At 38.4% G+C, this 26,231-nt stretch overlaps 1 protein-coding gene across 2 annotated transcripts in view; it reads left to right on the top strand.

The window, feature by feature from the left end:
• Positions 1–26,231, top strand: part of ZSWIM6 (zinc finger SWIM-type containing 6) — a 113,866-nt gene that overhangs the window by 1,825 nt on the left and 85,810 nt on the right. The gene's annotated exons all lie outside the window — the stretch shown is intronic.

A 26,231-nucleotide genomic window follows, 5' to 3' on the forward strand; every position in this document is an offset into this window, starting at 1 on the left:
TTTTTTTAAAATCTAATTAACTTTGTTATAAGTTTCATCTTTTGGCTTTCTCTTTCCAAAGGTCTGAGGTGCATCTGTGGTTCCTCAGGACTGGCAAAACCAGAAGTAGGGCTTTTTTGGTTTGGTTGGCAGTGCTGAGGTTTTTTTTTTCTCTTGCTTGCACTTGATTCTGTTAGCAAGCGATGAGGAATGACAGGAGTGCACATAGAAAGGGTTTCTTGGCTGATTGCATTTAAGCCAGGAATTCACTGTGAAAATAAAACCAAGGGGCAATAAATAAGAGATGCAGTCTTCTCTTGGAGACAGACACCCAGCGTGGGCTTTGCTTTGCTTGCTTTCGGCAGTGGAATAGGCCTCAGTGAGTAGTTGTGAAAGAAAAAAAGTAACTTTTCATATGTCTTCCAAGGGGGGGGGGCATTGAGTAATGCTGGCAAGGGTCAATGTGAAGAAACAAAATATGCATAAATACAACTGAGGTGTTGACTGCTTCTTCTGGAGCCCTTATATGCATTCCAGACAAATGCTATACCTACTGCTGCAAATACATTTGCTTTGTTGTATTCCCCCCCCCATGTGAGATTCCTTTGAAAGTCTGCACAAAAATAGTAGTGGAAACTGGTGATATGAAAGATGTCAGTTGTTTTGACAGAGGCCTTTGGCGAGGGAGCTGTGGAGGCTGGGTAGGCTGGGTCTTGCTGTAGGAAAGTTCTTGTGTAATTTGGGTAGGTAGCTGTATCATTAAGGCCTTGCTGACAGGATATTCCTTGTGAAGCAGAAAGGTGCAACTGTTAAAGGCAATTCAAACAGAGTTAGTTATATTGGGCAGAGAATGGAATTGTTTCCATGTAATATGGCTGAATATGTAGCATTGATGGCAACTCAACATTGAGTTTATGTAAGTGCATCTTTAGTGACCATATAAATGTTAACCTATGTTCTTTGCAGTATGAGTAATGGAAACTCTGTAAATGTTTACTGTTGTACTATAGAAAAGTGCAGTTACTGGACAAAGTATATTTTATTACATAATTTTAAGAGCATTGCTTGTAACCTGAAGTATTATTATAAACAGGGAATGTAAGATTTGATTTCTGAGAGATGCATGAATGGTAGTTAAATGTCTGAATTTTACGTTTTAAATTTTCCAGTGTAGCCCTGAATAAACATTCTGACAATTTTATCATGGTAACTCATTTCAAGCAGGAGGATTTCAAAAGCCTTGTGTCCAAGCTTTGCTAAAAATCTTCATGTGATCCTTCATGCCCCCCAACTTAGTGTTTTGTAACGAAAATCTGAAGTAAAAAGATGATGTCATATTAGTGATACACACAAACAGTGTTCTTGGTAATCAGGCAGTAAAGTTGTCTGCTAGCCTATTTTGAAGTTGAGTGATATTGTCGTAGCGTAATAATTAGCCTCGCTTAATTTTGAAGGATTTTTCTCCAAAGAAGTTGGCTTCGGAATTCCATTTTCATCTAATTTATTGATGTATTTCTAACTTTTTGATATGCTTCAATTGGACATGAAGGATTTTCTTTTTTAGTTTATTTATGTAAAAAAAATAGAGAATGCAGGATCCTAAAGCAAACCTTCCCAGCTGCATGAAACAGCTCTTCTACCTTGTGTGTTTTAAATTTATTTCAAACCAAGTATTTTTAGTAAAAATTACAGTCTAAGCAATGAAGCACTTTGTGAGTAAATACAACAATCTGGAAGGAAAATTAGAAATTGACTGTGTTTCATTTGGCCAAATTTTTGAAGATTCCAGGAGCAAGCAGACAGTTTTAGATGGTGAAGTGTATATTTGGGTTCTGAGGTTAGTCTTGAATTAGTATACAGTACTGTATTGTCGTCACAGCTGTGGCTGTCAAGGTTAGAAAGAGGTGTGATCCCTCAATAGCACAGCTGACCTGGCGAGAGCCCTTAATGCAGCTATTCTAGGAGAAGAAAAAAACCTTTGTGCCTCTGCTGGTATGACTCTTGCTTGGGGAAAGACAGACTGCCTTGGTTGTAGTGCTGTAGAGCTGAGCTCCACTGCTGTAGCTGCATCTGCATTGTAGGAGCACTTGAAGTGGGGTTTTTTGGTGGTTTTTTTGTGTGTTTGGTTTTTTGTTGGTTTTTTGTGTGTGTGTGTGTTTGTTTGAGGTTTTTTTGGGTGGGTTTTTTTGTTGGGTTTTTTTTTGGATATGTCATACAAGTACTCCTACAGGATCCCTGCCTCTCTGTAATTTGAAGTCGGTTTGTTTTTGTTGCATAGACCCTGCTTGTGCATACAGGCCTTTCTTAAAGGAGTTACAGCCTTTCCATGGTAGCATGTGGCTTTGTAAACTCTGTAGTCATGCCTCTTAGGTATGAATGGCAAGGGAGTGAGTTGGAGGGAAGGGACTCTTAGGGAAGCAGAATAATATGAAGAATTCATTGACTGGCACTTAGAACAGCTCCAGAATATAATGTTAATACTATGAGCTAGAAAACTGCCTTGTCTGTGGAAGGGGGTTCAGCCGAAGAACATCAGCAGTGTGGAGCTGCAGGTCATTTTTTGGAAACATCTTCAGTGATATGTGATTGGGTGATGTAACCAAAATACTCTTTAAAGAAAAAGAAAATAAAATTTCTTCGTTGTAAACTAGTGGTTAAAGGTCTGTGAATGTTTCTTTTGTTGGTTCTTAAGTGAAGTTAAAGGCTTGAGACTTTTTTTTTCCGGATTCTCTTTTAATGAGAAGTATTTATCTTCTGACTCAGAGGTGCTTTTATCATCTGTTATTACAGCTGATTATTTCTCTCCTTTTCCTTTTTTAAAAAATATTTTTAAATACGAACTGAAAGATGGTGATTACTTTCAAAACCAGGAGAAGTAATTTTTTCACCATGAAGAAGAGAATGCTTTAGAAGACCATGTTGGTAGCTGCTGCATGTAATTCTGGTGGAATGTGTATTGTAGTCAGCAAATTTCAGATCCTTTCAATGGATGATGATTTGAGTTAAGTTTTGGTTCTTCCTAGCCATCTTTACTAAAAAACCCACAAAACCTTTGAAATTGTGGAGCAAGTAAAACAAAGGTGATTTCTTTCTGGGCTAAGTTGTGTGAATGCCATTGATATAACATAAAACACCTTTCTATTGATAAAACTGTAGCAAGTATTTTATGAGCAAATCTAGCACAAATGTTATATTGTGCTGTGAGTTGAAATGTGCATTGTAGCAGACAAGATGATCTTCACTGATGCATGCAATATATATGTAATTGCTGATGAAACCTGTGGAAAAGATGGCTTTAGTAAAAAGATTTAATTATAGTAATACTGAGTTGCGTGACAAAACTAAGGCTGTCATTAGTGGGAATGCAAGCACTGTGTTTTGTGTTAACTTTTTATGACCTGTGATACCAAATCGTTCTGGTAAGTGTAGTTACCATTTTCCAAGGGGAAAAGGTTGTGTTAAACTCTACCTGTTTGAAGAAGAGAATTTTATTTGCTGACATGCTGAAAGAACAATCATAGTTTCTTCCACCATCAGCCTAAGTTGGAGTTTGGTTAGGAATGTATGAGTAAAACAAGTAATCCAAAGTTTGTGAATACGCTGTTGTGGTACAGGCATAAACAAATGATGTCTGACTTTTTGGTGGACTTTTTTTGACTTAGTTCCAAGACTACTAGAGTCTTGCAAAAATGTCTTCATTGATTCCAGTTTCAGTTTGCTTTAAGAAATAAGTACCAATATTTCCAAGTTCCAGAAGAGAAATAAGTAAGCTCGCTTTTAAATATTTCTTCCTGAAAGGGAGACGTCTAATGCGTTCCAGTTTCCATGTTAGATTTGGAATGTGATGCATTAATTGGGGAATGCGCAAGCTATTTTCAGTGTGTGCTCTGATGTACTATCCTTGACCTTGAATAATTTCTTTGGAAACCCTAAAAAAAAAAAAAGTAGGGGAAAAGAAGTGAAAAAGCTGTCTTCTAAGACCGGATCACTGAAGATGGGAAAACTTTGTAAATCAGCTCCTGCCTTTTATTCAGTCATTCTAAAAATATCTAATCTGGATCTGAAGAGAACATAAGCCTTTTTGAGTGATTTCAAGATCTGAAAATAAAACCTTATACTAATTGTGAATTATGGGATAAATGTAATAGGACAGCATCAATACTGCTCTAGAATTCATTTAATTTAAGGAAAAAAATTAATTGCAAATCACTTCCCATCATAATTTTAAAAGCAAGGAATCTTCCTTTAAACAGAAATTTTATATTTGGTTGATGTAATAAAATTTTTTATTGTCTTAGGTCCCCTTAATTTCAAGGCTTTCCTCACTTCCACGAAAACAATTTTCATTTTCCAAGTTTGCATTCTGTTTTAGAAAGTAATTCCATCTTTGTATATGATCAGATGTTTTGGTGTGTAGCAATGCTTGAATTTGAGTCAGTTGTCATGCCAGCAAACTGATGCCTGCTTGTGCTTTCTCACTCTCCCTGTACTCTAAGTTTCAGAGGTGAACAATTAATTAAAAGCAAAATCTGTGTGTGAGGGTAGGCTGGAGCTGTTTAAAAGTTAGCATATGTCAAACTGTTTTCTTTAAAAATCAGTAGCTAGTTGCTGCATTTTCCTGTATCACTGTTTTTTTTTAAAAAATCCTTTTAAAATTGAACCATTACTTAAGAATGTGGTAAAGTTCTAATTTAAAAAAATACAACCTACTCCAAATGAAATTAAGTATACTGTCACGTACAGCAATTTTTACTGGTGAAGGGTAAAGTATATTAGATGGCACGCTCTAAGATTTGTCTACATGGGTTTAACTTAAATGTTACCTGCTGTCTAGGTAATCTAATTATGTCAAGATACAGCATGATGTTTCTTAGTAGTGTAACAAAATATGAGTGCAAAGTCACCGTAGTATAGGAAAGCAGCTGACATCCCTTAACTCACTTTTTCTTTAGCTGGTTTTCTTTGGGGATTAGGTAGGAGAATTTACTGCATCTTTAAGAAAAAAAAAAAAGACAAGGAAGAAAGGACCATGCTATTTTAACTGACAAAAGCTGTCCTAATTATGAAGATGCTGTCTGTGACATGAACTAATTTGAAATCTTAAAAATCTTTCATGTGCAGCAAGGGTACAGATTTAATGCGAATTCTGATTGCCTGGAATGCAGTCAGCCTGACAGCACGTGAATACTCAGTACTCTCCAACAACTGCACTTGTTCTGGGAGATCTGTCTCCTTGAACTTCCAGTTTTTCCTCTCCGTTTACCATCTAAGACTAGCTACGTAAAAAGCTTCTTTTAACTGGGTGTGTGTGCAGCCCTTGACATGGCGTCATAACCTTCTGTGACCTGGATCACTAGAGATGTTGGCTGGTACTGTATGCTGGTTTGCATTCTCCTTACAACTACATGACAGTTACCATGATTTATGTGATGCCCTTGCGGCGAATTACCCTAACCGAGTAGCAATATGAATCCAGTCTGTGTTGCTTTGGCCCTGCTATGGAAGACCAGAAAGTCTGGAGAACTTGAGATGTAAGTCACAATCTTACAATAGTTGTTTTCTGACTTAATTCTGCAAATGTACAAACAGACTGGAGGAGTGTAGCCTTCTAGTTGTAGAGAATTCCTTCGTGATTGAGTCAGAACTGATAAAAGGCCTGCTGTACAAGTGGGATGAGGATACAAAAGACTTTTTCTAATGTGACACCATTCACTATAGACTGAAGAGTCTCCTAATGCAGAATTTTTACCAACACTTTATTAAACCCTTCTGAAAAATCAAAACAAATTGTCAAAGAGGGGAGACCCGAGCAGTGTTTAAAATGTATTTTAAAGTAACTGTGATATGCACCATCACATGCTTTATAAAGGAGAGTTCCCTTTTTTATTTGTGGGGGGTTTTATTATTATTTCTTTATTTTTTTATTATTTTTTTTTACTCTAACCCTCTCTTCCTCTTTGCAAGTGAATGCATTTGACAGTCTTGAAATACCTGGAAATTTTGCTGTGGAAAAGCATGGGCAATGGCTGAGAAGGTCTGATGTTAATTGGAAGGATACAGTAAAACCTGTCAGTAAGTTTAAATTCACACTAGTAGAGCTAGCTGAACAGATAAATAAGAAGCTCATTTACTTAATTAATATGCTAAAAATTCAGATGATCTACCTTTATCCTGCTTTATTTACCAATCTGCCTGTTTACGTAAGTCATCTTTTATTGTTAATTGGTGTCAGACCTCTAATATGTTATGGCATTGTTGGAAAAATAACTGGGCGAAAAAGGCATAAGAAGAAGAAATTTCACAGATTTGTGTGTTAATATTTATGTATTAATTAATATTATTTAAATATTATAATTAATATTTATTAATATTTATTGTGTCTTTTTTACATTTTTCTTATTTTACAGAAGTTAATTGCATTCAAGTGATTGTTTTAAGAGCTGGGAAGATCAGCTGTTGCATAGCTGTATGACTTCTAAGAAATGAGACACTTTATTGAACATGTGCCAAATTTAACTGGTTACTGACAGCTGGTAGTAATCCAGTGACAGTGCAGGAACTATGCAGGAGTTGTGCAGCTGACTACAGTGTTTAATTTATACTCACTAATGAAACAAAAAACATTTGACCGTCGAGGAACTTAAAACTGGATAAAGTTTTATAAAGTGTGAGACTAAAATGTACAGTGTGTAAGAGTAGAGGATCAGGTTTGCATGCATTCTAATTATATAAGTTTTTTTAAACTTGTATTAAAAGCAAGATGTTGAGTTAAAGGCTTTAGCACTGACTCTCAGATTTGTTTCCTTATGCTTAAAGTTCAGCTCTTTCCTGTTCTAAACTAGTGACCTGTCTGCATAGCAGTGTTCCATTATGTGTGCAAGGCATAGGGGCAGCACAAATTCTCTTCCACGGTTCAGCTTCTAACTTACCCTAACTTAGCCACTTATGTGCCACTGTGACTATGAAAGGATGGCAGATAAAATCAGTATTAAGAATTCATTACCAAATGCACCTACATTTGGTAATAATCTTCTTGGGATATTCTGGAAAATGTAAGCAAATCAGTGGAGTGGAGAACCATACAGTAAGCTATTGGTTGCTTCCACAGCAGTTGCATCAGACTTTGCTTCTCCTGTTTGTGGCGCACAGTGCTTTGGGAGGGTGGAAAGTAGGCTTAGTAAAACACTTGTTCGCATATTTACAAAGCTGGCCTCAGTGACCACATTAAACATGGCTTGTGCTGCTTCAAGACAATTCTGTGGAGTCCGCTAATTTTAAAAGTTCAAGAACGGGGAAAAATCAATAGTCTAAATGAACTGTTTAATATATTAGCTAAAGAAAAAGTCCGGAATGCTTTTATTCTGAAGTACTGTGTTATGACCAATGACAGCTGGGACAATTGGCTCTGCTGCTGCTGCTGTACATGCAAAATGAGTCTCAGTTCTTCCATTGATTTAGACTGTAAACCGAAACCTTGCAAACTGACTACAGTTAGTGTCTTGGGGATAAAATATCCAGTCCATTATATTCTGTTTCTGGATTTAGTGTAGCTATATTAAACAGAAGCCTGAAACTTCAGTTTCACTTCTTCTAGAGTAGGGTGATGAGGGTGATGTAAAATGCACAACCATTTTCTAACTTTCTCTTATTGCAAGCTGTGATATGTGAGAACACCATCATGCAGCTTTCCTGGTCAAATATGAATGCATAGAGGTGACTTCAGCTCAACATGCTAATGCATGAATGGTAGGCGGTGACTAGGAATGAATGGGTTGTGATGTAACAGGTGCTATGACAGTCTGATGGGATAAGGAAGCTGAGAATAACTTGATCAGTCCTACATACAAATTTTAGAGACAGCATGCCACTTAGCTTTACTGAGAGTTTTCAGTGATCAGTCTTTACATTGTCATGTATCCTAGCAATACTTTGCAGACTTGATTTTTAGGTAATTATGCAGATGATAAATGTAAGTGGCTGTTTGATGACAGGAGTGAAGAAGTGTTTAGTAATAAATAAGAGTTTGTCTTACTGAATAATATGTGCTTAAAGAGAAGAAAGGTGGTGAAATGCTGAGTTAGATGCTTTGTAGATGAGAGGCTAGGAAGAGAAGTGGGGAAGTGATGATACCTGAGATAAGGTAGAAGTCAGAGACCTCAGTAGATACCCGATGCACTTAAGGAGGATATAGTTCTCTCTATAGGGTCAACCTTCAATGGGTGTTAGCATAGGCATAGAAGCTGATAGATTCTTTCCTACAAAATGAAACACAGTTTTCAAAAGGGAAAGCAGGTAAACAAACTATAACTTAACTGTTCTGTAGCTTTTGAAATAGTAAAATATGGTTTAAGTTTTGAAGTGGGTGTTCTCTCTTTTCAACTTTATGTTCCAATTTCAATTTTATAAAATGTATCTGACATACAAAGGTAAGCTCTGATTTTTCAGATAGCACTGACTTTCTGTGTATTTGAAGGGTGTTTGTCAATTTTACTTTATTAGAAGCAGAAACTATTTCTGTTGAGTAATGGTGGAGGCTTGACTACTACAGTGGTAGAACAAAAGTAGGAAGTAGGAAGGGGAAAGAGGAAGAGAACTGTTGGAATTGCTACGGTGGTGATCAGAAGGACTGGAGAAGTTTTCCTGTGGATAAGAAGAGGCCACGTGGAAGACAAATCTGACATTTGTAGGGATATAAGATAAATAGTAAAGTTTGGAAACATAGGACAGATGTGGGTGTTGTAATCAGAGCAGCTAAGAGATCTGAAATTTTGTTGTGTTTAAAAGAAAGGACTTGTATATGGTCAGCGCGACAAGGAAGGGTGCTGATGTGATCAGAAAAGTGAATATTCCCAGCACACAGAGTAAGCTTAAAGGAGTAAGATGTCAGTAAGATCAAAGCTGCTATTTCCTGATACTCAAAGTATGAAATGATAGCTAATGAAACATGTGAGTGGATGAATGGAAAGAGATCTGAATCATGGGCATGAGCTTCAGTGAATCATGCCTGTTATGAGATCCATCTTCCCCTCCCTCCTTGAATAACAAAAAGAAGTTTAGAAGTAGAGGTAAGTGTTGAGAAACTGCTACTGAAAGGAGGAAGCAGAAGAAGATGACTGAACAATGAGACACTAAGCTGTGATTTTTAGGAAGTAAAAGGAGAACCACAAAAACTAGTAAAGGTCTAAAGTTCTGGGAGGGGAATCAACATTTTATAGAAGTGCTGAAAGGTACAGGAACCTGAATCCAGAAGACATCTCCACTGAGGACCATGGTGAAACCCTCCCACTGAGATGCACTGTGCTGGAACCAGCAGAGGCCCAATGGCAGAACCACATTCCAGGCAAAAGGGCCTTGGTGTATCAATGACTTTGCTGTGGGAGCGAGGTGGTGATGTGGGACAAGGTGGTGGTGTGATATCACACAAGCATCTCAGGCAAGAGTTAATGGGTGAATGAGGTGGGAGAACCAGCAGCATAAGAGTGCAAGAAGTTTGTATATTATGCTGGCATGCATGTAGCTTGTTTAGTAGGAATGGGGTTGTCTGTAGTTGTGTTTTGGTCCGGGAGCCTGGGAGGTATAGCATGTCATTCAGCCTTGGTGAGGAAATAAATGTCATGAGCCTGGGAATGGAGGGGTGGGATGTAAGTGAATATGCCAAAGTCAATCTGCTTGTATTGCAGCTGATGCTGGTTTGAAGTGCCAGAAGCAGAATGGGAAGGCTGTGTCTGTAGGGCTGACCGGAGGTGAGACTGCTGTGGACGTAGCCTGCAATTTAATCTGCATTTAGTAGCTTGGTACAAGTAATGTACCAGCATGTTCAGTGCAGGTTGGAGGGACCTTTGATGGGCTCATCCCTGGCAGAGCTCACTGCCCTCTCACCCTGCTCTCTGCACTGAGCAACTCCACTTCCACAGGCAAAAGCACTGCTGGACCTTTGGTTGGTTGGCTTTGGCAAAAATGGATATATTTGTAAGGAGGGGGCTGTTGCAAGATTTGTGGGCAATACGTGCTGTGGGTGTCTAACAGCAGTGCCCCAGTGTGGTGGTTGCAGCTCGCTGGCCCTTATGTGGGCACACTGGTGTGGCAGCACAGGGCCTCCACTAACTTAAGCAGTGTATGTGAGCTCTTCAGAGGCTCTTGTACCAGTCTGCAAAACCTGGGTTGTGTCCTAAAGGTGGTATGCTAAACAAGGGCTGAAATCAATTAGTCTGTGGTCTTTGTAAATATGGGTTTAAAGCTCAAATACAGATCTGCTGTTTGTCTTCTTTCTAAGACTGGCAACCTTAGGTTGCCTGACAAAGACTGTAAATGAACAAGGCCTTAAATTCTGAGAGCAGTTATGACTATATTTCCAGCTGCAATTTAGCAAGAGTTATCATTCTTGCCCCCACCTTATTCTGGGGAGTGGCCCTATTCCTGGTTTGCCAGCCTTGCAGCCCTAAGGAAGTTGCTGATGTGGAAGCACAGTGTGACTGTGAGCACGAGAGTTCTTCTCCAAAAGCTTGTTCCAGCAGATTTTGCTACCTCTTGTCACTCAGTGAACTTCTCCAAGGATGGACTACAAAACAGGCCTATCAAAATAATTGTTTTACATTGTGAAATACTTGTCATGAATATCGTAAATGAAAGAACTGACTTATTTGCTGTGCCTTGGCTCATTTACTGCTCTGTTCCTCACTGTGTAACTTAAAACAGCAAATGCACGTTGCTGTGCTTATAAACTTGTATTTTGCAAAGGTTTTCTGTGATTGGCATTTGCACACTTCACCCATGGTGATGATCGCTGTGTGTTATCCACCCTGAAGTTACGTAATTGCTTTAGGCTGGCTTATATTCAGGCTGCTGTCAAAGGAATGCTGCAGTTTTCCTCAAGCTTGCAGCTTGTGCCAAGGCTTGTGGAGCTGTGTGGTGAGCCAGAGAACTGGCCTGCTTATGAATTCAGATCTTGCTGGGTGAGTTTCACCTGGTTTATTGGCCAAGAAAATGCTACTGTTGATGCAAGGGAGAGGAGATTGCAAGAGGGAGCACTGAGAAATGCAGGGCTCCTTTCTGTATCGGTCACACTCGGACTAGCCTAAAATAACCTAACTGCTGCGTGGGGAGAGGAGATGGCTGCTGTGCTTGGGAATTCACCTGTGGCAAAAGGCAGCCTGTTTGTTTCAGAGACATCAGCACAGGCCTTTCCCGAGCCCAGACTGTGTGTTGGCCCATGTGAGTGAGCTGTTTTCCACATCGCTTCATCAACAGTGGGGTTTTTTTGTGTGTGTTACAAAACCTTGGCCAAGTCATGAGTACCCCTCCCACACTCCACCAGTGGTTAAAAGAAAGAGAGACAAATGTTTACTTTGAGTACAAGAAAGAGGAAAGAAATACCTAACCATTTAGTCCATTTGTGCACATTCATGTCTGTCAATATTTGCATAGCTGATGCAAAAGGTAGTTTTTGCCTTCAAAGTTCGTACATTTCCTCTTGAGGCAGTGCTGAACTTCAGCATACTTATGACTTTCAAAGTAGTTTTTCTCCTTATTATGCAGTTGTTTGGTGACCTACTAGTGTGTTCAGTGTTTATTTTCATCATAGCTATTGACTTCAGTTGCTAAAGTAAGCGTTCACAGCTTTTTGTGTGACTAGACCTAATGAGCCAACATAGCTAAGAGTGAGGTGAAGTCTCTTCTTTTCTTCTTGAATTTTGATCTGTTGCCACTTAAGAGTCTCACTGGAGGCTGCAGGGTTGTGGTAGTGTAACAGAGACTTTAGTTGTCTGACATGGTCTTTTTTACTTGGTAGCATTACTTGAAAAAGAAATGATGGAGCATGACTTTCTTTCAAGAAGATTTTGAGCTGGGATTGTATGATGGGCTTGTGTGGGGGGGAAAAACTTACTACTTTTAAACTCAGTATTTTTATACGAACATCACCAAGAGTCTAAAATAGCTTTGTGATGTTCTGGTATCATTACTGCTTCTCCAACTACAACAGCAATTGAGCAAAATGTTGGTGCTTTTGTACAGCTTCTGTAGTGTGGAAGCTAAATGACAGCTACTTGGTAAGTGAGGTGTATTTACTGAAATGATCTGTTTTCAGGACTGAAAGCCAATGTGTGATCTATTTCAGAAGAACCTAACTAATGCAGAACTTAGTTTGCACATAACTGGTGGAGTTATGAAAGCCCTGTTGCACACTTCACAGTGCAGATGAGGCCATTTTTAGGGTAGAAACGGCTTTCCTTTACCATAAAGAGAAATTTCATGGCACTTCGTGTGCCTGTCTGGGAGAGGGTGTTTGGCTTTCTCAACTGCTTGCGCTGGGGGTGATCAAAGCTTAGTACTGCTTACTTTCAACAGCACCTGCTTCAGTGAGGAAGTATTCATCTGGGCTGCTCACATCCTAGAGCCCTTCTGCAGCTCTGCCTAGACAATTGTGGCTGTCAGAACTGTTAAAGCATTCATGAGCAAGACACCAGGTCCTGCAGTTGTACATAGCTTAAGCAGGGTACTTTACCTCTCTGGGTTGTCTCCTGCTGGAAGGAGAAGACATGCATGACCTGCATGACCTCTAACTGCTAAAAGTATCTAGATCCTTCCAGACTTCTGCAGGTGGTATTTACTGTACATGTTTATCCAGGATCCTAAATTAAATATTTTTTATTTGAGGAAAGTGAAGTTTATGTAGTCTGGAATCTTTCCTGCTCTATAGCAACACTGCTAAGAGTCTTTTAAAATTGATGTCTGCTTGTTTTAGGCTGATCACAGGTGTTAATTGTGATACTTTTCAAGCTGACTATGACTTCTGCAAGCCAGGCTTGTTAAAGAAATGCCAGCTTGAACTCTTGTCTACTTAGGAGAATGGAAAGCAGTCAGGTGTATCACTTGTTCAGTTTTTATACAAATTAGTATGGTTTCATGGTTGTCTTGTTTTTGATCTCTCCACCTCTACCTCTACATCTGCCTTGCTCTTTTGGAGATAAATACAATCAGGGGAAACTGGCTGTTCAGCACAGGGTTTTGAACTATACACAGTGCTGTTGCTCACATGAAGTTAACAAATAGGAAAAAGAACAATCCCCATGGGTGATGCGAGAGGTTCTTTAAACAGACTCAAATAAAACAAAAGTGTTCAATTTTGAAGCTTGGGTAAGTTACATTTAGCTAAGAAGCACAATCCCAGGAAGGTTGGAGGCTTATGGGGCCTGGGTGAGGGAAGAGGAGAAGAGCAATGCTTGTAGACTTCCTTTATCTTCATTAAATTCTTAAGTTATTTCATCTACTATGGGTGGATAGGTATTCTTCAGTTTCTATATCTGCACAAATCAAAGATTGCAATTCATGTCATTCTAGAAAAAGTACTTTATGTCAAATTTTTTTTGTAACTACGTTTTGTCTTTAATATGGGGAAAACTATTTTTACCTTTATTTATTGGACAGTCAAAAGAGGGTCAAAACCCTGGGATTTTTATGCATTGCAGTTGTGTGAGCATCCACAAATCTACCAAGTGTAAAACTTATTTGGATTAATGTTTTTTAATGGAACAGACAGCTCAGACTGGATGTTTAATCACAACTCTGGGGTCGAGTGAAAAACAGTCTACCACCAAAATCCAGAAGGATGCACCTAGTTCTTTGCATACACTTTTGCTCACAAGTTCAGAATTTTATGGAACTGGTTCAGGAAGCCTTACTTGCACTTGCCATCCTTGCTAAAGCCCTCCAGAAGCATTGAGTAAATACCCTCACAGCAGCTGGAGGTGAGAATGTTGCCTGTGGGTGCATGGCCAGAAGCTGCTGGCTGTCAACTGCTCCCTGTAATTTCCTCTCTTTGGACTTTTATCTTTTACATTCCTGATAGACAGCCGACTGCTTTCCACCAGGGGCTTAAGTCCTGTGGTTTACTTTCCAGTCACTATTGGGAGACTGTCCACAGGGCAATTTCCTTGGAGCAATGAATGTGCCACCAGCTGTGCCTGTGCATAGGTTTTTTTGCTGCAGTAGGTGTGAAGTTATACAAGGTTGTTTGACCTAGCAGAGAAGTTTAAGACTACTCTTGGATTTTAAATTTGAAGATATGAGGAAAAATTCATACTAGGTTCAGATTACTACCACTTCTAAAATTGTGTGGTTTTATCTGCTTAGGTGCTGTTGGAATTCAGGCTAGAGTTGCTGTTGGTTATGCTGTGCAGATGGTAGGTTTAGTTCATCTAGTAGTCTCCTTAAGTGTATCTATCTTTAACCATAAAACTGTGTGCAAACTCGGACTTGGGACTCCTGAAATTATTTTTAGCACAATTACTTCTAAATGTATCCAAGAAGAACTTAGTATGCACTGTGATTTGATAAGCTTCCATCAAATTGAATTTGTCACAGTCAGGATGCAAGTACTGGATCTGTTCTAGCACATAATATTTTGGCAGAAACAACAGGCACAAAATTAATTAGTCTGAGGCTCTAAGAGATGTACTTTAGTAGTCTCTTCCCAAGAATAGTGCAGCACCAGATAATAAAGAAAATAGATGATTTGTGCATAATGATTGAAACCTTGGCTATTGAGAGGCCTTAGAACATTGGTCATTTGAATCACATGTATGAAACTCACTTTTAGATAGGAGTGTCACTATTCTTGACTTAGACCATTATGAACACTTAGTAAATTGAGATATTAAAAGCAAAGCGTCAGTTTTGGAATCACTGGCATCCCGAAAAGAAGGGAAAATGTATATTGAATGATGAGTTATGGTGAATATACAGGTTCACACTGTACTTCTCATTGAGCTTCATGATGGTTTAATTAATTTCTGTCTTCCTCCCCCCTCCCATGTAGTAGTGATGAGAAGGCAGTTTATTGTAAAGAGACAGTTGAAACTTAAACCACCTATTTGTAAGCAGAATGTGACATTGGCCTCCATAGGTGTAATGGTTGTGAACCTTTTGAAATCCTTCAGTTCTTAATTGCCAAAAATTTGAAATGTGTTCCAGGTGACTGCAAGCTTTTTCATCTTTTTGCATTCTGGTTAGTCAGAATACAATACAAAAAATTTGGTGCATCCTTATAAACCTGCTTTAATTTGGTACATACAGAGGGTGAACTGAACACAAAGGAGAAACCTCTGCTGAAGGCTGGAGTAGCTTCACTCAACCTGGTCAGTTAACAAAAAATGTATTTCCTCAGAAGAGCAGGTAGGGTATGCATGCTGTATCTTGGTCATCATTTGAAGTTAATACCTGAAATAATATATCAAACTGTGCTGTAATTGGCAGGTTATTTTAGAGGGGAAAAAACATAGCAGGTGAAAGGAATCTGTGACTTTTAACAATTTCCCTGAAAATTATTAAGTTCTTGAGCATGCCTGAAAGGTGGAATAACTTTTTCTTCTGTTGACAGCATTCAGAGTTAACATATATCTATCCTGTTAGATTTACATTGGCCCACCTAGTCCACTTAAAGCAGGAAAAAGACCTCTGAGAAAACCTTCATTAACCCTGTGTGCTGATGATGACTGCTGCTCCTCTCATTTCACAAGTAGCGGTTAGTAGGGAGATCGCCTGTTTTTGGCATTCTGAAGTTAATTGCATTTATCGTGCTCCTTACACAGGCTAATTTTGAAGGCTTATAAAAATAGGTGTGTGGGGGAAGGGGGGCAAAAAAATTGTCCAGAATATATAAAAATGCTTATATGTTTTGGAGACTTTTGTCCATTGTAAACATAGAAACTACTTGCCAGCTTTTGTTGTCTGCCAGTGATAATAGGTTTTCCATACATCCACAATATTTATTGTATAAACAGCCAACAAAAGCTCAGGCTTTCAGGGGTAAAGTGAGCTGGCCTCTAGGTAGAACAAAGACCTTTGGTAGGGTAGGTGAGACCTTTGTTTTTCCTCCTGGAACACCAATGTAAAGGCATCTGACAGCATGAGTGCAAATCGGAAACATATCTGGAAACTTAATTCCCCCAGTTGTGGTGTACTGAAGTGCAAGGATTTATTTTTGTCTTACTGTCTTTAGGGATGTTCATATTTAGCAAGAACAAATATGCTTTTTGGTTTGTGGGGAAAAAAAAGGTAATGCACGGAGAATAATTCTGTTAGAGGAACGGACGTGCTTGCACAAGTGGTGCGATTTGTCTTGTGGTGAGGAATGACGGAGTTGCCGGGATTAAACTAGATTAAATAAATATACAAACCCTCTAGGTCCTGGAGCTTTTGGGTTTTCCTGAATTCAGCTTTATGTGGAAGTGTTATGGAAATAATAATTCAAAATAAGCGACTCCTGATGTTTGTAAAGCGGTATGTGATGTGCTTGCTTTTGTAATGCTCCTTCCATAGCCATGACATTGCTTACTTTGCATGGGTGTTATTACTTAGAAAACCCTAAAGGAATGCTACTCACCTCCTCCATAGTTTTTCTGTGTGCCTAAACCATTACCACAAAGTCTTGACCTAGCTCTGAGACTACTTTAGCTCCAGTGTTTAGTGTATTCTGCCAATTAACCCTCTAATTCGGCAAGCAGTGCTTGGAGAGAATTTTCTTAAGGAGAAATGCACGTTCTGCTTTGAAGGGATGCCGCTACTAACATGTGTGACTGGGTTGGGGGAGAGCTGTGCTGGCAGAAATCAAATCAAGTTCTCCAGGCACAAAGAGGAGGAACTTCAGTGCAACAGCATGGTAACAAGAAGGCAGCCCAACTGCACTGACAGGATAAATAGAAAGTAATATCTACCACAAATGGAAGAAGATTGTGCAGTGTTGCACAATTCATGTGGTTTGTTTGCTGAGAGTAAATTGCTTTGCCTTGGAAAGCAAAATAAAAAAGTTTTTATTACAACCTTCAAAAATTCTTGAAGAGCAAAATAGAAAAGTTTTTATCACAACCGTCTTAACTGGCAACTAGATGTCTTTGTCCTTCGGTTTATAAACAGTTATGACTCTACCAGTCTAAAACAATAAGAGAAACTACTTTCTTTTGTAATTTGAAGAATACTACTACTTTTAAAATGTGTGCTATTGAATGCTCTGGGAGGCTTCCTGGAGAAAACTTATTCTAATTAATGAAGTTATTACACTATATTAGTTGAGGGACATTTTTTCTTGTTCAGTTTTGTGCCAGTCATAAAGTCTTAAAACTGCTGAGGTTCTAAGTTCCATGTCTTGTGTATAAAAGGCATTGAGCTTAATTACAGCAGAGTTGAGTGTTTAGGCTGCTATTACAGAGGATAGGATGCAGTGTGTTCACTGAACAATAGAAACAATAGAAAACAATTTAAAATTTGTTACAGCAACCTTTGTTCTAAGCTTCTTACACTTATTTTTAAATCACTCTGATTTGCAATTATTCAACTATACTGTCTGTAAAGAGCAAAAGATTGTCAGAATTTAGGATCCTTTCCTTAAAGAGCATAATAATGTATTTTTGAAAACTGCTTAGAGCAATTCACTGACATATACGGGGTTATAAAAACACAGCATGCTCAACACTAAATGATCCAGTGATTGGTACTATTCAGAATGTTCTTCTGTATTAATGAGAAGGTTGAGCTGATTCTTGGCATAGAAAGATAATAGATGGCCATCACTGTTTGCCCCACCAACCCAAAATCTCCTATCTCTATTGTAGACTTAACATTCTTTTGTTTCCTTTTTTTTTTTTCAATCTTGCTTGGGGCAAGTTCTGTCAGCTATTTAGGGCACCTTTTGCATTATGTGGAGCAGCATTCTTGGAGCTCAAGAAATAATTTTGGGTTCTGTTTGGCTAGATATTGGTATCATTAGGTTCCCTTTCCTGCTCTTCTGGCTCCCTCCCCAAATTTTTGGTTTGTACTCTGTTCTTCATCTGCTGCAAATGAAGTGCAATGAAGTTTCTTGCCCATGACCCTCATTGCTATAGTTTTTCTTATCTCATGTAATTTGAAAGCTTCACTGGGTTTTTCTTTAGTTTGATACTTAGATCAGTTCTTTTTCTTATTGTGTTTATTATGGGTTGGTTTTGAAACTCTGTGCAGAAGGTCTTAAACCTTTTTCAAGGGGGCATCTGCTGTTCTTGAAATGTAGTTCTTCCTGTGAAGAGCTGTATGCAATAATGGTTCTTAAAAGTTTTAGTTTACTTTTCCTTTGCAGTTTGATTGTCTCTGTAGAAACAGGGGGCTTAGTTGAACTACACTGAGTCTGTACAGTATGTCACTGGACATTCCTGCTGATAACATAGCTTTGGCTGCATCTGCAGTTGAAGAACATGAAATCTTGCAGTGCTGATGAGCCTTAAATTGAGTTTGCAAGAATTACATGCGCTGTAAGGCATAGACTACTAATGTGGAACACGCTGAAAGCTGATTAAGTGATTGCAGAACTTAAATCTAATTTTCAGCAAAATCAGAAATGGTTGAAGTCAGATTTCTAGGGTATTTTATACCTAAGTCTTTGCATAAGTGTATAGCACAGCAGCAGTTATACAGCTAATAGCTTTGTGCATGTTTGTATTTGTTGGCACTAAAATGTCTTTTAAAATTAAACACAACAAAAACAGGTTCTCACTGGTTTCTTTCAAGAAATTACTGTTCCATGAAGAATGAGATGCGTAAACAAAACAACACTGCCCCTTTTGAGCTTTTCACATCTTTCGGCAGGCATTAACCACTTTTGTGTTTGTTGGCAGTTGAATTTAAGCTTTAGAATTTTTGGAAAGTTATGAATATATCTTAACCCTATTGCCTTCTTGGGTTATGTGGTGGTAGTAGTGTCGCTGGTTTTGTTTTGGTTTGGTTTTTTTAAGTGATTAGCTGAGAATTAAAACTCTTTAGTTTTTAGGCAGAGTTAATCCCGGGAGAAAACTAGTTCTGTTTCTGGGATTTTGACCTCTCAGTCAAGACTGAAGAATATTGACTGGCATGCTTATGAAACTGATAGGACAATAAATGCAAGCTCTTTAGGGATTTTTTCTGACTCCTTCCCAAGATTTCTGTCTAGTTTAAACCCATGGCCTGGCATATTGGCAAGGAAGTCACTATGATAGCAAAAAAATGCTTCCTTATGTTCAGGAGGAGCCTCCTGATTTTACTTTGGCTTGACACTGGGCATCACTGAGAAGAGTGTGGCTCAATCTTTATGCTCTCTCTTTAGGTATTTGTACAAATTGAGGTTCCCCTGAGCCTTCTCTTCTCCAGGCTGAACAGTCTCAGCACTCTCAGCCTTTTTTCCTATGTGAAGTGCTCCAGTCCCCACATCACCTTTGTGGTCCTTTGCTGGACTCTCTTCAGTATGTCCACATCTGTCTTGTAATGGGGAGCCCAGCTCTGGACACAGCACTTCAGATGTGGCCTCAGCCATGGTCAGCAGAGGGGGAGGATCAAATGCACTGACCAGCTGGCAACACACTTCCTCCTGCAGCCCCGGATGCTACTAGCTGCCTTTGCTTCAACTAACAATTAAGAGAGCATTTTCACTTTTTCTGGTTTCAGACTACCCTTAAACCCAGACAGCAGTGAAATAAAAACACTTAAAAAGCAATCACAACTCCTCATTTGTCCTGCTTGTGTAATTGGAACAGTTTCCTTCGCAACTTTAAGAAGGGTTAGTTTTCAAGTTTGCATTTGTAACACCAGCTTTAACATCAGTCTGTTAGTGGATGGGGATTGGAGTTGGTGCTGCTTTCATTTGTGAGAAGCTACAGCATTAATTAATGAATTGTATATTCTTTTCTGTTACATATCGCTTGCTAACTACTAGTTGTAGCTGTTTTTATTATTTGCTTGGCTTTATGCTTAATAGAACTTGGTTGCTTTGGTTGTCACTGACAAGACTCTTCAGGAATGAGGGTACTCATGTAAAGTTTACCTGGATTGCCTCTTTTCTCCACTTTTCTGTTTCCCTGAAGTTCTTGAATAGAGCAAAGCATGGGTAAAGAGGAATTGAGGATATCTCATGGAGAAATTTTGGTTATTATATCTTCTCTTCAGCATAAAATAAGAAACCTCCAAACTGTTGCAGTATGGGGAGTTGTAATAAAAGCTGTACTCTTATTAGAAGAAGAAAGTTCTGTAGTGATTTCACCTTCCAGCTTCATTACTAGCCTCAGTTGAAATGGAAACAGTGGTGTGGGTGGAGAAAGCTATCTCTTAGGATCTGTTCCTTCTCCTTTCTTTCCTGTCATCATCTTCTGTCCACCAACAAATGTCAAGATAGCTTAACTATTCCAGAACATAAATACAGGAACATAAATACAGGTTATGATGAATCTCCTACAACTAGATATTACTTAAAACCAAAAATTATAGCTGCCAAATACATATGAGTGGCTACTTTCTGGACAAACAGTGAAAAATATTTTACTGTAGAACAGAGAATGCTGTGTAAGTGAAATAGTTTTCAAGCCAATGATTATTTGTCCTTAATAAGAATTGTATTTTTGCAGGTGCAGTTTATCACAACTAGAGAAAGTGAAAAGCAAGGAAAACAGCTGCAAAATTACATTTAAGAAGTGAAATTATTTAATGTTTCTCTTTTTTTAACAGCAAATCTTTTCTTGAAAGTGGTCTAAGAGTCTCTCCATTTCCACAGTCTATGACTTTTCCATGTACAGTAAGACTTTTAGAATAAGTATTTTCATGCGGGTGACAGGGTAACTAAATAGCAAGTGTATACTAGTGACTTTTCTTTAGGAAAGGAAAAAAAAGTTGGCTTTTCTGTTTGGAGTTCAAGCCAGAAGCTAGCTTTCAAATGGAGTGGTAGACAACTGTTCTATGCTCCTCTCTGTTCTTCATTCCATGCTGTTTGAAAAGTCAGTTGTGTTTGCAGAAGATAAGTAATGCAGGAGGGATTAAAAAAAAATGAAACCAGCTTTATTTCCCAAAGCTTAGGTATAGTGTCTGCTATTGTTTCTATTGCAATTATAATAAACAGCTTTTTTATCTTTGTCTTTTGATTATGCCTGAGAAGTAGATGTAGGTTATGTTTTAGAAGGTTGTCGTATGGTTGAAAGTGTGGAAAGTAGGTGATAAAACAGATGCAGATACAGATACCACCTTGCAGTCAAAGTCTTAGCCCATACTCTCAGAAGAAAATTTGTTGTGCAGCAATGATAGAGCATCATAGATGTTTGCAGGTAATTTCTCCTAAATAAAACGAAAAGAAAGAAGTAAGAATATGTTCTGGAAACAAGTAAGCAATATGTTTTGACTTTTAACTTCAGTTTATGTGGTTGAGCCTGTCTCAGAAATCTAATATATGCAGATTCTCACGGTCTAAAATGGTCTTTCTTTTGGGGAATTTCGGCCTAATTTCCTACTTCCTGTCCCAACAATGAAGACCTACTTATGTCTTTGAACCTTTGTTGGAAAGCCTCAAGCATGTTACGCCTTTATCTCTGGATATGTAAGGATGCAGTCATAGCCACAACCTAATTGTCAAAAACTCACTGCTTGTTGGTGTATTCATTAGGTGGACCTGAACTGACTTGAAATCTGTAAAGCTGTAGCCTTTCTATGTAGTCTTGAAGACCTCTTGAGTGGGTAAACGTAAACATTCAGGAAAAGGTCATGCTAGAGATTATATCGCTGACTCAAAGTGTTTTGTTTAGAATACATCACAGAATGTAACTTACTGTTGCTTTTAAGAGGATGTTAGAATTTTTCTAAGTTACAGAAATAGACACTGTTGACCTTGAATGTAATACAGAGAATTCATGGTATTTAAAGATAAGTTCATACATTGTGTAATGGATCACTCTCCAAGATGTGTAGCTAGGTAAAAATGTAAAAGGTTGAGTATCGTGCCAGACATAGGAAAGTATCTGAAATACAGCAGAGGACTCATTATGTTAGTGACAAGTGAACTTTGTTCATTCATGTTTCCCCTATGCCATGAACATGTTTAACAAAGTATTCATTTCACCAGTCCCATCAATACAAAAGTTATTATTTCAGTTCAGTCATCAAAATTGTTAATATCTGAGTACAAGACAGAGTAGATTTGATTCTTTCAAGTAAGATTTAATTTGGGGGAGTTTGGAGTTCTGGAAGTGCACAGTGAAGTGGAATAGTAATGGAATTTAGGGACTGAAGAGCATCTTAATGGGTTTGAATTTCAATACGTAAGCAAATGAGGCAAATGGATATTTTCAATCCAAAAGGCAAAGTTATTTGAGGTCTAAGCAGCTTGGTATGGTAGGGCTGCTTGTGCAAGTATGTGGGTAGGGTTTTTGTTTTGGTTTATTTTCTGTTTGTTTTGTTTTTTGTTTTTTTTTTACCCTGACAGGGAAATTACCAAGTGATAAAATTCATCTTGGCTCCTTCTGTTCCAGTCCTCTGCCTCTACAGGACACTATTGCTGGCACCAGAGAGCAGTATAATTGAGACTATACTGTGGTGTTTCAGACTTTCTTTAAAGTTCTGTACACTTCACACAGTTTTCTGACCTGTTTTGTCAAGATGACAGTGACAGAAGAGTTCTGATCAGAAGGTGTAAGTAGGCAAATCAGTCCGTTTGCTCTGGCTGAATGTGCTTGAGATCATTTCTCTGTAATTAAGAGTGGCAGGGTGAGCTGACCTCTTGTTTTTTCCTAAAATTTTTGGAATGCATTGTAGAGCTCTGTGATGCTCAGGCTTTGGTGAGCAGATGTGCTACCATTTGGCCAGAGCAGAAAACCTGTCTTTATTTCAGTGTCTTTAGGTTAAGAAGGTGTTATTTTGTTCATAGATTAGGCCATATTTCATGAGGCAACTAGGATGAAGCCGTATTTCCTTCTCAGTTCTCTCATTTTGCACAGAGCCAGTGAAGCAGCAGGAGAAACTTATTTGTGTACATCAGTAGATTCTAGCTAACACATTTCATTTGACAGGGAAGTGACACTCTTGTTCTTGCCAGCCTCATTCTGAGGGAGAAGATAATGTAACTTAGAGAAGTATTTTCCAACTTAGATGTTACTGCAACCAAATCTGTCACAGCAGTTAGTTAAATATTTTGGTCTCACCTGTAAACCATTCATGTCTTTGCCTTCTACAGTAATTACTAAACTTGTCCCTTCAATCAAAAGCCCTGGAACATGAGACATGGAGCGGATTCTTAGGAGGAGTTTTGGCATAGCTTTGGCTTAGTTGTTATAATTTATGCCCTTGCATAGTGACTTAAGTATGATATCAGGTTTTCAGATAAAATCTGAGGTAACCACCACTGCCTAATTAAAAGACTTGAAAGGCTGCTCTAAGTAAAAATACTTTTAAAAGGTTGCATTCCCTGAAGTAACAGCAATGAGGATTTGAAGCAGAGAATTGTCCTTCAGAAATATCTTAGTTTAGGAGGAACAAGAAGGAAATTCTGTGTAAATGTTGTTTGTATTTCATTGTTGCTAATTCTTTGTATTTAGAACATAGGAGACTTCTCTCCAACAAAGTTGGCCATTCTGAGTGAGCAGGTACTCCCTGAGGACCATTTTTTTTGCCTAAAGATCTTTGGAGAAGATGATATGCAAGGTTGGTTTGGTTTTTATGTCTCAATTTTGCAAGTTTCTGATGTTTTATCTGTTGGGGAGCTTCAGGAGGCTTCCCTACAGAAGCTGTTCTGAGGCTACCAAGAAGTTAGGTGGCTGCTAGTCTGCTTTGACCTTCACCCTTACCTTCTCAGGGGGACTGCACCTTTACAAAGGCAGTGTGGATGAAACTCCTTGAGACCTCAATACTGTTGTCCTTCGCTTGGACAGTCCTTTTTGTTATTTACATCCTGTCCTTAACTTGGGAACAAAATCATTTAATGCATCAGGATACAAATTACACCCTCCCCTGCCTCCCTCCCCTCCCAGCATTCTGTAAATACAGATAGAATTGAAGGCTTTGTTACTTTCTGAACATGACTGCTGTAGGTGGTGGTGTTGCTATGATGACATCCTGCAAGTTATGCATTTTACTAGTGTCCCTTTTTTTTTTTCCTATAATGGTAGCTTTTATTGGATAGTAACTGTTACCCACATTTTTAGCATTTTTTTGGGTGGCTTTGAGTCACTAATGCCTCTTAATTTTGTCCTATGGATATTACACGTCAATTTTTCAATGCACTTGGCAATCTTGTTTCTTCCTTTTATTTTATGTTTTACCTAGCAATGTCATTGTTTCAAAAACTGGCTTTTCTTTTCTGTATTGGTCCTATTTTTTCTGAACCATTAGCATGTCAATAAGAAGGGTGATTGCTCAGAAGCATCTGTTTTAAACAGGTGATTGTGTAGCAGCTTATGAGCTGTGTTTATTTTAAGTATCTGAAATTCATTCTTTGATTTCTGTTGTTCGATACACAATTTTAGGACTGTATTGCTGGAGCATAATATATTGTCATTGTATTTTTATGTTTTGTTTGAACCTTGTGATGATGCTTTTTCAGTTGCTAGAGTTGCAATTCTGATTAGCCGATGATGATGCTTCCTTACAGGTTGTTGCATTTTATCATGAACACTATATTGTAGGCAGAAAAATACTAGAAAGTTTGTAGTTTGAACTAGAGCAGCTCTTTCTAAGGTCTGGAAGATACCACAATAAACTCCAGCATGTTGCATGAGTGGGGTTTGTGTCTCTTGTAGATGCCTGACATTTCAAGAAAACAGGTTTAACCCTTGTTAGAGGTTTGCAAAACTGTCCTGAGAGTAATTAGCAGTATATACCCTGAACCATGTTGCAATGAAACACAGGGGTTGGAACTTGATGTCTTTCACTTGAAATTACAAGTGTATTCTGTGTATTCAGAATGCTTGTAGAAGTACTTCATGAGTGGTGTGCTGTGGTGTCTCTTGTTAGCTGAAGGTAGTGGTGAGAATAGAAAGTGTTCAGGGCAGATGTTTTCGTGTCAGGTGAGTAATTTACTGACATGTAGGTTCTGGGCTTTTTACAGTTTCAAAATGCAATAGGGAGAGAACAAATGTTACTGGGGGGTGTGTGTTCACCTGCTGTCTCTGTATGGTAACTTGCATTATAGGTTTAGCTAGTTTTACTTTGTAATTTACTTTTTTAAACTAGTAAAAGCTTTTTTTAAAATAATTGCTAAGATGTGTTAAATGTTTGCAAGCGCACTTTATCATGTGCTGTGGGAACTCTGTATATACTTATGTATGACTTAAGCTTATGATGGTTTCACATACATTTCTTGCACTGTCAGTATAAGCTGGAGTAACTTTCAGCTGCTTTCTTCTGTCTTCATGATACATCTTTACTTGTGCCAGCAGAATGGTTTTGGTTTGGGGTTTTGTTTGGGGGTTTTTGGGTGTTTGGGTTTGTTTGTTTGTTTGTTTGTTTGTGGGTTTTTTTGGTTTTTTTATTTGTTTGGTTTTGGTTTTGGTTTTTGTTTGTGTTTTTGTTGTTGTTGGTTTTGGTTTTGGGTTTTTTTTTTGGTATGTGGCCCGGTGTAGTGATATGGATCAGGGAACTTAACCAGTGAAAGATGGTGAGGTTTTTATCTTTTTATTTGGGTGAATGTTTTTTCCCTCCTAGCTGGGTCCATTTCTTGATCAGTTGAGTATATAAGACCATAGAGAGGAGTTTTGGTAAAACTTGATAGGACAGAGTAGGGGGCAAAAATGAATGTCAGTGACTGATGCAGTCTTCTGCAGCTTCTGCCACTTCCCTAATGCTGAAAGTAACTTAGATGAGGTCATGCCTGCAGGTGTGTTAGACTGAGGTACTATGTATTTCCTAATCCTTAACCATTAATGACATACTTTATTACCTTAATTCTCCCAATCTGTGCTTATGCTAAGTCTTTGTCCAAGGAAGAGCGTGGGTCCTGTTTGTTTGTGGCTTACCTAGTTTCTCCTACCAAGCTCTGAAATTACACTAGACCTAGCTGATGACGTTTTTCCAAAAAACAAGATGGAAGGAGGAAAAAATAACCATCCCCTGCCACCCAAAACTAAGAGGAAGAATAAAAATACCTGACAACCAAGTGTCCCTTTCCTTCAGGTGGCTCTTTCAAGGATATAGTTTACCTGATGTAGTTCTGCATTTAAAAAAAGACCATGTAAAAGCTTAGTACACAAGTGTCTTCCTATTCTTGTATTTTGCTTGTTGAAAAAAAAAGGAATGTATAGTGCTGAAATATATTCAAGTTGGCTAAGAAACATGGAAGGAGAGTTGTTTGTTCCGTCTGCAGCATCAGTCACTCAGGTCCTTGCTGTAGAGTTCATGATACTGAAACTCTAAGCCTGATACTCAAAGCTTTGTTGATACACCATAGCATGTGCTTGAAAACACTCAGTATCTCTGCACTTAACTATCCATTGCAGTACAAACTGTAA

This window comes from Pseudopipra pipra, chromosome Z (genome assembly GCF_036250125.1).
Source record: "Pseudopipra pipra isolate bDixPip1 chromosome Z, bDixPip1.hap1, whole genome shotgun sequence".
NCBI lineage: Eukaryota > Metazoa > Chordata > Aves > Passeriformes > Pipridae > Pseudopipra > Pseudopipra pipra.